Below are 14,557 nucleotides of genomic sequence, written 5' to 3'. Positions count from 1 at the left end.
CTCTGGCAACTACACTGTTCTCTGTATCCATGAGCTTGTTTTGCTTTTTTTTTTTTCCCCTTATTTATATTTGTTTGTTTTTTAGATTCCACATATAAGGGAGATCACATGGTATGTCTTTCTCTCTCTGGCTTATTTCACTTAACATAATGCCCACAAGGTCCCATCCAAGTTGTCACAAATGGCAAAATTTCCTTATTTTTTATGGCTGAGTAATACTCCATTTTGTGTGTGTGTGTGTGTGTGTGTGTGTGTGTGTGTGTGTGTGTGTGTGTGTGTGTGTGTACACATATACCAAATCTTTATCCATTCATCTATTGATGGGCGCTTTGGTTCCTTCCATGTCTTGGCTATTGTAAACAATGCTGCAGTGAACATGGGCATGAAGATATCTTTTCCAGTTAGTTTTTACTTCCATTTGCTGAGTACCCAAAAGAAATTGCTAGATCATATGATAGTTCCATTTTTAATTTTTTGAGAAACCTCCATACTGTTTTCCATAGTGGCTGCACCAATTTACATTCCCAGCAACAGTGCACAAGGGTTCCCTTTTCTCTGTATCTTCCCCAAAACTGTTACTTCTTGTCTGTTTGACAGTAGCCATTTTAACAGGTGTGAGGCGATATCTCATTGTGGGTTTAATTTGCATTTCCCAATTATTAGTGATGTTGAGCAACTTTTTTGCCCTTGTTGGCCATCAGTATGCCTTCTTTAGAAAAATATCTATTCAGATACTCTACTTATTATTTAATAGGATTTTTTTTTTTTTGCTATTGAGTTATATGAGTTCTTTATATATGTTGGGTAATTGACCTTTTGTTAGATATATGATTTGCAAATATTTTCTCCCATTTGGTAGGTTGCATTTTCATTTTGTTGATAGTTTACTTTGCTTGCAAAAGATTTTAGTTTGACATATTCTCACTTCTTTTTGTTGTTTTTGCTTTTGGTGTCAAATCCAGATTATCTTCACCAAGACAAATCCTAAGAAGCTTATCACCTATGTTTCTTTCTAGGAGTTACACAGTTTCAAGTTTTATGTTCAGGTTTTTAATCCATTTTGAGTTCCTTTTGTGTGTAAGATAGTAGTCCAGTTTCATCCTTTTGCATGTGACTGTTCAATTTTCTCAACACCATTTACTGAAGAGACTGTACTTTCCCCTTTGTATATACTTGGCTCCTTTGTCATAAACCAACACATATATGGTCAATTATGGGCTTTCTATTCTGTTCTACTGGCCTATGTGTCTGTTTTTCAAAAAAGCATACTTTTTTACTATAGCTTTGTAATACAGTTTGAAATCAGGAGGCATGATTCTTTTTTGTTCTCCTTTCTCAAGATTGCTTTGGATATTAACAATATTTGGTGGTTCCATACAATTTTTAAGATTGTTCTATTTCTGGGAAAAATGTCATTGAAATTTTGATAGGGATTGCACTGAATCTGTAGATTGCTTTGGGTAGTATGGACATTTTCACAATATTCTTCCAATCCAGGATATAGAATATCTCTCCATTTATTTGTATCTTTAATTTTTTTCATCAATATCTTGTTTTTGGTGTACAGATCTTTCACCTTCTTGGTTAAATTTATTCCTAGGTATTCTTCTTGAATCAAATACAAATTGGATTGTTTTCTTAATTTCTCCTTCTGATAGATATTTCATTATTGTATATTGATTTTGTATTCTGCAACTTTACTGAATGTATTAGTTCTAACAGGGTTTTTCAATGGCATCTTTAAGGTTTTCATTATTATAATATGTCATCAGCAAATAGTGACAGTTTAACTTTTTGATTTGGATGCCTTTTATTTCTGTTTCTTGCTTAATTAATTGCTGTGGCCAGAACTTCCAATACTGTTTTGGGTAAGAGTGGCTATCCTTGTTTGCACACGATCTTAAAAGCTTTCAGCTTCTCACCACTGAGTATGATGTTAGTAGGGTCTTATCAGATATAGCCTTTATTGTGTTGAGGTATGTGCCCTTTATATCCACCTCCTTGAGAGTTATCACAAATGGATGTTGTATTTTATCAAATGCTTTTTATTCATCTATTGAGATGATCATATGATTTTTATCCTCATTTTATTAATACAGTGTGTCATGCTGATTGATTTGCAAATGTTGCAAAATCATTCTTATATCCCTGGAATAAATAAATCCCACTTGATAGTGGTGTTTGCTACTTTTCATGTATTTTTGAATCAGCTTGCTAATATTTTGTTAAGAAATTATTCTTCCATGTTCATCAGGGATATTGGCCTGTGATTTTCTTTTCTTCTGATGCCCTTGTCTAGTTTTGATATCAGGGTTATGCTGGCTTCATAAAAGGAATTTGAAGTGTTCCTTCCTTTTCTATTTTTTTGAAAGAGTTTAAGGATTGGCATTGATTCTTCCTTAAATGTTTGGTAGAATCTGGTCCTGGACTTTTGTTTGTTGGGAAGTTTTTGATTACTAGTTCAATCTCCTTATTAGTAATCAGTTTGTTCAGATTTTCAGTTTGTTCATGATTCACTCCTGATAGGTTGCATGTTTCTAGGAATTTGTCCATTTCTTCTAGGTTGTCCAATTTATTGGTACTTAATTTTGCATAGTAGTTTTTTGTGCTTGTGATATCCATTTTAATATCTCCTTCATTTCTGACTTTTGAGTCCTCTGATCTTTCTATTATCTTTTCAGTCTCTATATCATTTATTACTGCTCTGATCTTTGTTACTTCCTTCTGCTAAATGTGGGTTTAATTTCTTTTTCTAGTTCATTAAGATGTAAAGTGAGGTTTGTCACTATAAACTTCCCTCTTAGAACTGCCTTTGCAGCATCCCCTAGGTTTTTTTTTTAAATATATATTTTACTGAAGTATAGTCAGGTTATAATGTGTCAGTCTCTGGTGTACAGCACAATGCTTCAGTCATGTAGGAACATACATATATTCATTTTGATATTTTTATCACCATAAGTTACAAGATAATTGAATGTAGTTCCCTGTGTTATACAGTAGAAACTTGTTGTTTATCTATTTTATATGTTTTAGTTAATATCTACAAATTTCAAACTCCCAATTTATCCCTTCCCACTCTCTTCCCCCACCTGGTAACCGTAAGTTTGTTTTCTATGTCTGTAAGTCTGTTTCTGTTTTGTAAATAAGTTCGTTTCTTTTTTTTTAGGTTCTACATATAAGTGATATAATATGGTATCTTTCTTTCTCTTTCTGGCTTACTTCACTTAGAATAACATTCTCCAGGTCCATCCATGTTGCTGCAAATGACATTGTTTTATTGTTTTTTATGGCTGAGTAGTATTCCATTGTATAAATATACCACAGCTTCTTTATCCAGTCATCTGTCGACGGACATTTAGGTTGTTTCCATGTCTTAGCTATTGTATATAGTGCTGCTGTGAACATTGGGGTGCATGTATCTTTTTGCATTAGAGTTCCCTCTGGATATATGCCCAGGAGTGGGATTGCTGGATCATATGGTAAGTCTATTCCTAGTCTTTTGAGGAATCTCCATACCATTTTCCATAATGGCTGCACCAGACTACATTCCCACCAACAGTGTAGGAGGGTTCCCTTCTCTCCACAGCCTCTCCAGCGCTTACCGTTTGTGGACTTTCAAATGATGGCCATTCTGACTGGTGTGAGGTGATACCTCCTTGTAGTTTTGATTTGCATTTCTCTGATAATTAGCGATATTGAGCATTTTTTTCATGTGCCTCTTGATCATTTTTAAGTCTTCATTGGAGAATTGCTTGTTTAGTTAGGTCTTCTGCCCATTTTTGGATCGGGTTGTTTTTTTTTTTTCTTATTAAGTCGTATGAGATGAGATGTTTATATATTCTGGAATTTAAGCCCATGTCAGTCTCATCTTTTGCAAAGATTTTCTCCCATTCTGTAGGCTGTCGTTTTGCTTTGTTTATGGTTTCCTTTGCTGTGCAGAAGCTTCTAAGTTTATTTTTGCTTTTATTTCTGTTGCTTGGGTAGACTGCCCCCAGAGAACACTGCTGAGGTTTATATTGGATAATGTTTTGCCTGTGTTTTCTTCTAAGAAGTTTATTATAGTGTCTTATGTTTAAGGCATTTTGAGTTTATTTTTTGTGTATGGTGTGAGGGAGTGTTCTAACTTCATTGATTTACATGCAGCTGTCCAGTTTTCCTAACACCATTTGTTGAAGAAACTGTCTTTACTCCATTGTATGTTCTTGCCTCCTTTTTTGACCAAAAGTTTGTGGGTTTATTTTTGGGCACCCTAGATTATATGTTGTGCTTTCATATTTATTTTGCTTTCTTTTTGATTCATTAGTTTTTCATGTTATTTAATCCCTACATATTTATGAATTTTTCCAGCTTTCCTCCTGTTACTGTTTTCTAGTTTCAAAGCATTGTGGCCAGAAAAGACACTTGGTATGATTTCAACTTTCTTAAATTTCCTAAGATAGGGGCTGTGTGACCTGTCGTGTGATGTATTCTGGGGAATGTTTTGTGTGTGCTTGAGAAGAATGTATGCTCTGCTATTGTTGGATGAAATATTCTGTTAAAACAAATGGACCTAAAGTGGCATCTGAATCCATTATTTCTTTATTGATTTTCTGTCTGGATGGGCTATCCATTGTTTAAAGTGGTGTATTGAAGTCCCCTGCTATTACTGCATTACTGTCTGTTTTTCCTTTCAGATCTGTTAATGGTTAATATTCTTAGGTGCTTCAATATTGGATGTGTGTATGTTTATAATTATCTCTCTCTAGTTGACCCCTTTATCATTACATAATGACTCTCGTGACAGTTTGTGAATGTCCTTAATGCTTGAGTCTTTGTAGGCAGCATATAGAGGAGTCTTATTTTTTTTATCCATTCAGCCAGTCTATCTTTTAATTGAATAATTTAGGCCATTTATATTAATTATTGATAGCTAAGGACTTACTAATGGCCATTGTTAATTGCTTTCTGATTTTTTTGTATTTCCTTCATTTCTTTGTTCCTCTTGCTGTCTTTCTTTGTGATTAATGATTTTTTTTTTTTTGTAGTAGTAGTAGTTTGCTTTCTTTTCTCTTCATCATTGTGTATCTATTACTGGTTTTTGCCCTGTGGTTACTATGAGGCTTTCACAATACACCAGATAGTGATAACCATCCATTTTAACCTGATAACTTCAATTACATAAGAAAGTTCACCCGTTTATGTTGGTGTCCCAATTTACATTTTTATTAGTGTTCATTAACAATATTGTAGCTATAGTTATTAACACTTTTGTCATTTAACCTATTGCTAGATTTCAAAGTTATTTACACACCACCATTGAAGTATTAGAGTATTTACCAATAAATTTTATACTCTAATATGTTTTCATGTTAATAGTTAGCATCCTTTTGTTTCAGCTTGAAGAACTTCCTTTAGCATTTCTTGTAAGGCAAGTCTAGTGGTGATAAATTCCCTTAACTTTTGTTTGGGAAAGTCTTTATCTCTCCTTTATTTTTGAAGGGCAGCTTTGCTGGGTTAAGTATTCTTGGATAAATTTGTTTCTTTGAGCACTCCTGGCCTGCAAGGTTTCTGCTGAGAACTATAAAGCCTTCTCAGGATTCCCTGTATGTGGTGTTTTTTGTTTTTTTTTTTTTTCTCTTGCTGCTTTCAAGATTCTGACTTAGATTATATAGTCTCAGTGAGGCTCTTTTTGGGTAGGATCTTTTGAGTTTCCTATACCTGGATGGCCATCTCTCTAAGATTTGAGAAATTTTTAGCCAATATTTCTTTGAATAAGAGTTCTGTCCCTTTGTCCCCTCTGTTCTCCTTCTGGGACTCCCAAAGTAAGGCTACTGTTTCTTTTGATCATGTCTTACTATTCATATATGCTTTCTTCACTCTTTCATTCTAATTTAAAAAATGGGATTTTTTTTTTTTACAGTATCATCATTTTTTAAATTGAAGTATAGTTGATGTACAATCTATGTTACAGGTATACAATATGATTCACAAATTTTTAAAGGTTATACTCCATTTATAGTTATAAAATATTGGCTATATTCCCCATGTTGTACAATACATGTTTGTACATCTTAATCCGCCATCTTGCCCCTTCCCTCTCCCCACTGGTAACCACTAGTTCTTTCTCTTCATCTGTGAGTCTGTTTCTTTTCTGTTATATTCATTAGTTAGTTGTATTTTTCTAGATTCCACATATAAGTGATATTTCATTTAGCATAATGCCCTCCAAGTCCATCCATACTATATGCCAGAAACTAACTTTTTTTTACTGCATATTATTTTTAATTTATATATGTGTACTGTTCATTGTTTCTAAGAATGTTTAGAGCTTTAGCTTTTTAAACTTAGTTATCAAAGGAGCAGAGCCAACCACAAAATAAGAATTCAAAAAGATACACACACCTTGCTATTAACAGCAACACTATTTACAATTGCCAAGACACAGAAGCACACCAACAGATGAATAGATAAAGATGCAGCATGTATGTGTAATGGAATACAACTCACCCATAAGAAAGAAGGATATTTTGCCATTTGCAGCCCTTCATTCACTTTTTTTCCCACTTCAAAAACCAGAATTTTATCACTGGCATAAACATTTCCATTGCATTAAAAACAATACCTAGAAATAAACCTAACCAAGGTGGTTACCTGTACTCTGAAAACAGAAACGACACAAAGAAACAGAAAAACATAGTGTTGATTCTTCCAATCCAAGAGCACACAATCAAAATGGCCACACTACCAAAGCAATCCACAGATCCAATGCAACCCCTCGCCACATTCCTCACAGAACTAGAACAAACAATGCCAAAATTTATAAGGAACCACAGAAGACCCCGAACAGCCAAAGCAGTCTTTTGTAGGTCTTTTTTCTTTTTTCCTCTTTCTTCTGTTTCCTTATGGTTTGATAACTAGAGAAGGTCCTTTAACATTTGTTGTAAAGCTGGTTTGGTGTTGCTGAATTCTTTTAGCTTTTATCTGTGAAGCTTTTGATTTCTCCATCAAATCTGAATGAGAACCTTGCTGATAGAGTATTCTTGGTTGTAAATTCTTCCTTTTCATCACTTTAAATATATCGCGCCACTCCCTTCTGGCCTGAAGAGTTTCTGTATCAAATCAGCTGATAACCTTATGGGAGTTCCCTTGTATGTTATTTGCTTTTCTCTTGTTAATTTTAATATTTTCTCTTTATCCTTAATTTTTGTCAATTTGATGACTATGTACTTCGGTGTGTTCCTCTGAGTTGATTCTGTGTGGAACTCTCTGTACTTCCTGGGCATAGGTGACTGTTTCCTTTCCCGAGTTGGGGAAGTTTTCAGTTATTATCTCTCCAAAACTTTTCTCAGGTCCTTTCTCTCTGTCCTCTTTCTGGGACTCCTATAATGCAAATATTACTGAGCTTCAATGAGATTCTTGCTTAAGTTGTTACTAATCATTTCAATCAGCTACTTCTAAGATCTGCTCATTAAACTGTGGCCAAGGAATATTTCTCTTTTGAGATTTCTTAAATCACTGATACTTAATCAAATTCTGATGCTCCTTTGTTGATATAAAAATTCAATCTACCCCTGTGTTTTACAGCCAATGGCAGGGTAATTCTTAGATCATACTGAAAAATAAATATTCGAGGGAAATTCAGAACTTACACAAAGAGAAAACTTTGCATTTGGGCATGATACACAATTTAGTGTTAGTTTCATGAATGGTATTTTTCAGTTTCACAGATTCTGTCATTTAATCTGTCAGTTTCAGCTCCTAATTCTCAGATTTATGACCTTGGTTTTTCTCCACTGTTCCTCAAATAGTTTTTTAATATGTATCAGCTCAGGAGCCTGGCTGTGTCCTAACAGTTCTGGATGTTCACAGTCCTTTTTTTTTTTTTAGCATCTTCTGTGCTGCTTGCCACATCTCCCCAAGATTCCTACTGCTATTAAACAAGGCTGCTCCCTGAGGCACCCCCTCAGATATGTGTTGACTTGAAAATTTTCTCTTTATCATTAGATATTGCTACTGCTTTCCCATAATACGAAAGTCCCCTCATCATTTTTTCCCATCAAAACCAAATAGCTACTGGTACTTATGATTTATTATGTATATATATAGACTTATATATGTGTATATACATATATAAGTACCTTAAAATTCCCTTGATCATAAGCAATTTTAGAAGATATATATTTTATCTCATATGTGTTTGTACTTTTTTAGAAGAAAGTTATTGAGTGCCTATTATGCAAATATGAATATTTGTTTACTTACATAAGTATATGTGCTTGAGGTCAATCAACCCAGCTCCTAAATGCCATATATAAACCTGATTGCTTTAAGTACATAAATGTACATTTCTGCAGAATGTCTCTTGTTTGTTGTGATTTGTCAGCTCAGGTACAACAGAGGCTTAAAAAAATAGTGTCTTAATAAAGACAGATACTTACCTCTGTCTTCTGTACATGTTAGCCTACAGTCCTCAGGGATCTGAGTTTATTTTCATTCTGTCCTCCACCTTCTGGTTCAGAATGGCTGCTAGATGAAGTAGCAAATATTTCTTAAAACACAGCACAGTGAGTACCAGTCTTAAAAGAAAAATAATAGAAAGAAAGAAATATTAAAAATTGTTACAAAGAATGAAAAACTTCTGCTCCTTCTGCTCATCAAAAGATCAATTTACTCTCTTACTGGTATAAGCCACAGACTATCCAAGAAACGAATTGAATCCAGAATACATACAAAGAGTAGGTACTTCATTAAAGAGATGGTCAAATGGCCAAAAACATAAAAGGTAATATTGTTAGTCATATGGCAAATGCCAATTAATAGCATGATGAAATACTATTACAACTAAATATTGGCAAGGATGTGAAACAACTAAAATACTATACATTCCTGGGAGAAATTCCTTGTAGAATTATACATTGATACAATCAGTTTGGAAGTACCTACTGAAACTAAAAGTTTCTCACCGTGTGCCCCAGCAATTTGACTCCTAGTTATATGCCCAAGAGAAAGGAGTGCATTTTGTTCACAAAGGAGGGGATGTGGTCAAATGAGACCTCACAGCATCACCTCACGCTTGGTCTCTGAAGCTGGGCAGGTATTCTCTAGGCAGACAGTTGTTGGGAACAGCATGAGGCCATAGAGATATAAGCCAACCTGGTTTGTTGGGAAGCATGGTAGTTCCAAGTGGCTGGAGCATCCAGGGTACAATTCCAGAAAGACACAAAGCTTGAAGGAGTAGCCAAGGTCTTGTAAAGCTTGCTAGTGAGTCTTCTGCCAAGGAACATAGTCAGGTTTGTATTTAGAAAGATTACTCAGAGAGGTGTGTATGGTGTGTAACTATTGGTGGAAAGCCAGTCCAGGTGGACTGTTATCACTTTGCTACCATTTTGCCAATTCTGGAGAAGGACTTTACTTATATTCTGTATTACCCTGTCTTTCATTCTATGAGGAATGGAATTAGTATGTTGCTCTGATGATTCTTCAGAAAATCTTATACTTCCATGACAGCAAAGAGGAAAAGAATGGACAAATGACTGTCCAGCTTAAACCACCATCCTGTATGGCCAGAATCCCTTTCAGACTTTTCAAACTTCCTACCTAGAAATGTCACTGATTTGACAAAATGTGCACAAGCTTTGTTTACTTTTAGAGTGATCTTGCCTTTTTCCTGTAAGTCCTCCTCTCTTTCTACTAACCATTCAAAAAAGACAACCCAGGGTTCTGCTTCAAGATGGTGACACAGGAGGATTCTGAACTCACCTCCTCCCATGGACACCAAATCTAAAGCTACATATGGAACAGTTTCTTCTGAAGGAAACCCAAAAACTAGCTGAGCAACTTCTCCAAGGTGGGTAGGAGAGGCTGAGACAATGTCACCATGAACCTCACACAGTGCCCCACAGTCTGGAGGACTCTCAACTCCAAGCCTCTCCCTTTGGAGCAAAGGGTTTGAATCCCAACTTTTAAGGCCTGCGCCTGAGAGACAGGTACCTCTACCTTTGAGAACATCTAGCTTTGAAAGCCATCAGGGCTTGTCTCATGGACAAGCCCGAGAGGGCTACAGTGATCTGGGAAACAGTTCTTAAAGGGTTTACACAGAATCACTCACCCCAGGGCCCAGAGCAGAGGCAGCCAACAACCAGGCAGCTGAGGGGCAGACATCTAACTTACCATATAACCAGGGACCTACCAAAATAGTCTCCAAAACAAAGCCAAGCCAGTGCCATCTTCGTACTCTCCCTGCTCCAGGTCACTGTTAGCTCCCAGAAAGAACCCTGTCTGCTCATTTCATGCCCTGCTTTTAGCAGCTGCCACCCAGGGGACACCGCTTGGTCACCAGGCTCTGGTGGACAGGAGGGCTTACATTCACAGGCCCCACAGGATTGTAACAAATAGAAAAGGCTTCCTAACTGTCTAAGCCCAGGGCCCAGCAGAGAGGCAACAGACTGAAGCCTCTAGTCTTTCTATACAAGAAGCCTGTTCATGGTTAGAAGCCTGCTCCACAGGCCACAGCTAACATACATATTAGGGAGGACAGTCCTCTCCAGAGACCAGGGAAGCTAACAAGTGTCGTCGTCTTGCTCTCCATCTTCACACTTTCCCTCTCCCTGCCCCCAAGTTGCCAGTTTCGCCAGAAAGGAGCTTGTGTAAATACTTGTTGCCCTGACGTTTGTGGCTGCCACCCTGAGGACACTGCCTTTGATAGCGTGGCTCTGGTGGCCAGTGAGGCTTGTGTTCATAGGCTCACCAGGACAGTAGCAAACAAAAAAACAGTTCTTAACTGGCTAACACCCAAGGCCTGGCACAGAAACACCCATCTCCCAGTACTCCCCTAAAAGAGGTCTATCTTGCATACTTTAACAGCTGCTGCCTGAGGTTCTGGCTGCCAGTGAGCCCCAGTCTCGGTCTCCCCTCTGGGACACTGACAGGTCTAGGAACACCTTCTGTACGTGGAGCCACTAAGAATAAAGCAGACTTCTTAAACACAAAGATTTGAGAGACAACTAACTAGGGCAGGGGTGAACAATAATTGTATGTACTGCATGAGGCCAGTACTTCAGACTGGGAAACGTAGCTGTTTTCTCTGATGCATAGACACAAACATAGAAAGCCAAAGAAAATGAAGGAACAGAAGAACATGTTCCAAATGGAATAACAAGATAAAATCTAAGAAAAAGACCTTAATGAAACAAAGGTAAGTGACTTACCTGATAAAGAGTCCAAAATAATTGTCATAAAGATGTTCATGAGCTCAGGGGAACACTGAATGAACAAAGTGAGAACTCCAAAATGTAGAACACGTAAGTACCAAATGGAAGTCACAGAGCTGAGGAATGAAATAACTGATCTGAAAAATACACTTGAGTTTTAACAACAGACTAGATGAAGCAGAAAAAGGATTAGTAAACAAATCACTGGAACTCATCAAATTGGAGAAGAAACAATGAAAGAGTGAAGGTAGCTTAAGGGATTTATGGGACACCATCAAGCTGACCAGCATTTGCATTATAAGGGACCCAGAAGGAGAAGAGAGGAAGGGGCAGAAAACTCATTTGAAGAAATAATGGCTGAAAATATTCTTATCCTGGGGAAGAAAACAGACATCTAGATCTAGGAATCCCAGAGAATTCCAAAGAAGAAGAACCCAAAGAGACCCTCACTAAGACATATTACATATAGTTAAAGTGTCAAAACTTAAATACAAGGCGAGAATCTTAAAACCAACAAGAGGAAAACTCATACAATGGAATCCTTGTAAAACTGTCAGCAGATTTTTTCAGCAGAAACTTTACAGGTCAGAAGGAAGTAGCAAAATAGATACAAAGTGCTGAAAGAAAAAAAAACTGCAAAACAAGAATAGTCTACCCAGCAAAGCTGTCCTTCAGAGCTGAATTGATATATATAAATCAAATCATTTTGCTATATACCTTAGACATATACAATAATGTATTTCAATTATTTCTCTATAAAACTGGAAGAAAAAAATAACTGAAGGAGAGATAATGGGTCTTCCAGATTATCAAAAGCTAAAGGATCCATATGTCTGTTTTTGTACAGATAACATGCTGTTTTGATTACTGCAGCTCTGTAGTATTGTCTGAAGTCTGGGAGGGTTATTCCTCCAGCCTCTTTCTTTTTCTTCAGTAATGCTTTGGGAATTCTGGGTCTTTTGTGATTCCATATAAATTTTAGGATTATTTGTTCTAGTTCTATGAAAAATGTCATGGGTAATTTGATAGGGATCACATTAAACCTGTAGATTGCTTTGGGTATAGTATGGCCATTTTCATAATATTAATTCTTCTAATCCAAGAACATTGGATATCTCTCCGTTTCTTTAAGTCATTTTTAATTTCCTTAGTCAATGTTTTGTAGTTCTCCACATAAGTCTTTGACTTCCTTGGTCAGATTTATTCCTAAGCATTTTATTTTTCCTGAATGCAATTTTAAAAGGGATGGTTTCTTTACTTTACTTTTCTGATATTTCATTGTTAGTGTAAATGCCAGTGATTTCTGTATCTTAATCTTGTATCCTACTACCTTGCTGAATTCTTTTATTAGCTCTAGTAATTTTTGTGTGGAGCCTTTAGGGTTTTCTGTGTATAGTTATCATGTCATCCACACATAATGACAATTTTACTTCTCTTCCATTTTGGATCCATTTCTTTTACCTGATTGCTATGCCTAGGACTTCCAATACTACATTGAATAGAAGTGGTGAGAGTGGGCATCCTTGTCTTGTTCCAGATTTTAGTGGGAAGGCTTTCAGCTTTTCACTGTTGAATATTATGTTGGCTGTAGGTTTGTCACAAATAGCTTTTATTACGTTGAGATATGTTCCCTCTGTACCCACTTTGGTAAGAGTTTTTTTTTTTTAAATCATAAATAGGTGTTGAATTTTATCAAATGCTTTTTCTGCATCTATTGAGATGATCATGTGGTTTTTGTTCTTTTGTGGATGTGGTATATCACATTGATTGATTTGCATATGTTGAACCATCCTTGTGTCCCTGGGATGAAAACAGACATGGATCAATGGAACAGAATAGAGAGCTCAGAAATAAACCCACAAACTTTTGGTCAACTAATGTTCAAAAAGGAGGCAAGAATATACAATGGAGTAAAGACAGTCTCTTCAGCAAATGCTGTTGGGAAAACTGGACAGCTGCAGGTATATCAATGAAGTTAGAATATTCCTCATACCATACACAAAAATCAACTCAAAATGGCTTAAAGACTTAAACATAAGACAAGACACTATAAAACTCTTAGAAGAAAACATAGGCAAAACATTATTTGACATAAACCTCAGCAGCATTCTCCTAGGGCAGTCTACCCAAGAAATATAAATAAAAGCAAAAATAAACAAATGGGACCTAATTAAACTTAGAAGCTTTTGTACAGCAAAGGAAACCATAAGCAAAACAAAATGACAGCCTACAGAATGGGAGAAAATCTTTGCAAAAGATGAGACTGACAAGGGCTTAATTTCCAGAGTATATAAACAGCTCATACAACTTAACAACAACAACAAAACAAACCCAATCCAAAAATGGGCAGACCTAAAGAAGCAACTCTCCAATGAAGACATACAAATGGCCAACAGGCACATGAACAAATGCTCAATATTGCTAATTATCAGAGAAACGCAAATCAAAACTACAATGAGGTATCACCTCACACCAGTCAGAATGGCCATCATTCAAAAAGTCCACAAATGAAAAATGCTGGAGAGGCTGTGGAGAAAAGGGAACCCTCCTCCACTGTTGGCAATGTAGTTTGGTGCAGCCACTGTGGAAAACAGCATGGAGATTCCTCAAAAGACTAAAAATAGACTTAAATTATGACCCAGGAATCCCACTCCTGGGCATATATCCAGAGGGAACCTTAATTCAAAAAGACATATGCACCCCAATGTGCATAGCAGCACTATTTACAATAGCCAAGACATGGAAACAACCTAAATGTCCATCAACAGATAACTGGATAAAGAAGCTGTGGTATATTTATACAATGGAATACTACTCACACAACTGACTATAAACTGACTATACTTCAGTAGAAATATATTTTATATCTATATATAATATAGATATATATATAATATATATCTATATTACTAAAGGAGTTCAGTACCCCTAGAACAACCTTACAAGAAATATTAAGGGTACTTTAAGCTGAAACAAAAGGATGCTAATTAATAACAAAAACATGAAAGTATGAATCTCATTGGTAAAGGTAAATTTATAGTAAAATTCAATATAATCTAATGTTTTAAATGTGATGGGTTAATCACTTATAAACTAGCATTAAGGTTAAAAGACAATGTAGTAAAATAACTAATTACAATAATTTATTAATGGTTACATAGATTAAAGGTGTAAACTGTGGCATCAAAATGTGAAAAACGTAGAGCTTTAGAGTGCTTTCTCACACTTGAGTTGTTATCAGGTTAAAACAGACTGTTCAAATTACAAAGAAAGAGAACAAAAAAAAGAAGGAACAAAGGAATTACAAAACAGCCTGAAAATAATTAACAAAATGACAATAATTACATACCTATTAATAATCACTTTAA

The 14,557-nt window shown here is 35.9% G+C and overlaps 1 protein-coding gene and 1 long non-coding RNA gene across 4 annotated transcripts in view; one reads left to right on the top strand and one right to left on the bottom strand.

The window, feature by feature from the left end:
- The window catches only part of FAM124A (family with sequence similarity 124 member A), a 77,485-nt gene that overhangs the window by 50,033 nt on the left and 12,895 nt on the right, over nucleotides 1–14,557 (top strand). The gene's annotated exons all lie outside the window — the stretch shown is intronic.
- Nucleotides 36–14,557, bottom strand: part of LOC105066167 (uncharacterized) — a 62,700-nt gene continuing 48,178 nt past the window's right edge. The window contains exons 4-6 of the long non-coding RNA XR_012511684.1: nucleotides 9,133–9,249; nucleotides 8,418–8,555; nucleotides 36–7,359 (exon numbers count right to left, since the gene is read on the bottom strand). This is a non-coding gene — a long non-coding RNA (uncharacterized LOC105066167). The remainder of the gene's footprint in view (nucleotides 7,360–8,417; nucleotides 8,556–9,132; nucleotides 9,250–14,557) is intronic.

This window comes from Camelus bactrianus, chromosome 14 (assembly GCF_048773025.1).
Source record: "Camelus bactrianus isolate YW-2024 breed Bactrian camel chromosome 14, ASM4877302v1, whole genome shotgun sequence".
NCBI lineage: Eukaryota > Metazoa > Chordata > Mammalia > Artiodactyla > Camelidae > Camelus > Camelus bactrianus.
Note: the sequence above shows the minus strand (reverse complement) of the source record. Positions and strands in the feature narration are given on the sequence as shown.